Genomic DNA, 2,211 nt, shown 5'->3' with positions numbered 1-2,211 from the left:
AGGCCGAGACGGGCGGATCATGAGGTCAGGAGATCGAGACCATCCTGGCTAACACGGTGAAACCCCGTCTCTGCTAAAAATACAAAAATTAGCTGGGCGAGGTGGCGGGCGCCTGTAGTCCCAGCTACTCGGGAGGCTGAGGCAGGGGAATGGCGTGAACCCAGGAGGCGGAGCTTGCAGTGAGCTGAGATGGCGCCACTGCACTCCAGCCTGGGCGACAGAGCCAGACTCTGTCTCAAAAACAAACAAACAAACAAACAAAAGGCAGGTGACAGTGCTGAGGCTGTAACCTGAGGCCACAGGACTCAGCCCTGTTTCCAGGATCATCTGCCTGGGGCTACGTCCCTCCGTGCTGTCCCTCCTGTCCCCCACATCTCAGTCCACCCTGTCCCCAAAGTTGAAGAAAGTAGAACCCACTCCCTAGTGGGACGGCTCATGTCCTGGGGTTGGAGCTAAGATTCCACGTCTAGCAGTCACTGCATCCTTCAGCTCGTGTCTCCCCATCTCTGAGCCTCAGTCTCCTCCTCTGTAGAGTGGGGGTGATATCAGTCCCATTCCCAGGAGCTCAACATGATCCAGTGAGATTAGACATGAAAAGCGACCAGCACAGAGCCTGACACACAGCAAGGGTCCAATACAGGTTTCAATTTCTGTGATGTGTCCATTATGACATATTGCATCTATCCGTGGTTGTGCCCTCAGCACATTTTAATAATAGCAGCTGGTACGCAGTAAGTGCTTACCACTATCAGGGGCATTTGACATGGAATAGCCCACTTAATCCTAACATGCTCATAACCACCTAAGGAGGTATGTACTATTATTTTTTTTTAATTTTTATTTTTGGAGACTGAGTCCCGCTCTGTCTCCCAGGCTGGAGTGCAGTGGCACGTTCTCAGCTCACTGCAACCTCCACCTCCCGAATCAAGCTCACTACAACCTCTGCCTCCCGAGAATCAAGCCATTCTCCTGCCTCAGCTTCCAGAATAGTTGGCATTACAGGTGCATGTCACTGTGCCCAGCTAATTTAATTATCTATTTTTTAAGACGGAGTCTCGCTCTGTCGCCCAGGCTGGAGTGCAGTGGCATGATCTCGCCTCACTGCAAGCTCTGCCTCCTGGGTTCACACCATTCTCCTGTCTCAGTCTCCCAAGTAGCTGGGACTACAGGCTCCTGCCACCACGCCCGGCTAATTTTTTGTATGTTTAGTAGAGACGGAGTTTCACCATGTTAGCCAGGATGGTCTCTATCTCCTGACCTCATGATCCGCCCGCCTCGGCCTCCCAAAGGGTTGGGATTAAAGGCATGAGCCACCATACCCAGCCTGTATTTTTACTAGAGACAGAGTTTTTGCCACGTTGGCCAGGCTGGTCCCAAACTCCTGACCTCAGGTGATCCACTCACCTCGGCCTCCCAAAGCGCTGAGATTACAGGCGTGAGCCACCATGCTTAGCCTTTTTCTTTTTTTGAGACAAGGTCTCAGTTTGTCACCCAGGCTGTAGTGCAGTGGCATGATCTCAGCACACTGCAACCTCCACCTCCCAGGTTCAAGCGATTCTTGTGCCTCCTGAGTAGCTGGGATTACAGGTGCACACCACCACACCTGGCTGATTTTTGGCATTTTTAGTAGAGACAGGGTTTCTCCATGTTGGTCAATCTGGTCTTGAACTCCTGGCCTCAAGTGATCCACCTGCCTCGGCCTCCCAAAGTGCTAAAATTACACGTGTGAGCCACCACGCCCAGCTGGGGTGTATTATTATTATCTCCATTTTACAGATGAGGAGACTGAGGCACAGAAGGGGATGGGCCTCACACAAGGTCGCAGAGCTGGTGAGCAGCACAGGTTATGGAGAAAAAACAATTCTACCCCAGAACCTTAGGTCGACTACGGATGGAATAAAGACTCAGGAAAAGTAAAACCGTAGAATGGATGGGGCGCGGTGGCTCATGCCTGTGATCCCAGCACTTTGGGAGGTCGAGGTGGGCAGATCATGAGGTCAGGAGTTCGAGACCAGCCTGGCCAATATGGTGAAGCCCTGTCTCACTAAAAATACAAAAATATTAGCTGGGCATGGTGGCACAGCCTGTAATCCCAGCTACTCGGGAGGCTGACACAGGAGAATTGCTTGAGCTCAGGAGGCAGAGGTTGCAGTGAGCCGAGATCGTGCCACTGCACTCCAGCCTGGGTGACAGAGTGAGACTCTGTCTCAG

The sequence above is a fragment of the Colobus angolensis genome, unplaced genomic scaffold (assembly GCF_000951035.1).
Source record: "Colobus angolensis palliatus isolate OR3802 unplaced genomic scaffold, Cang.pa_1.0 Scaffold36, whole genome shotgun sequence".
NCBI classification, from domain to species: domain Eukaryota; kingdom Metazoa; phylum Chordata; class Mammalia; order Primates; family Cercopithecidae; genus Colobus; species Colobus angolensis.
The sequence above is the reverse complement of the archived record's forward strand: the minus strand, read 5'-3'. Positions refer to the sequence as shown.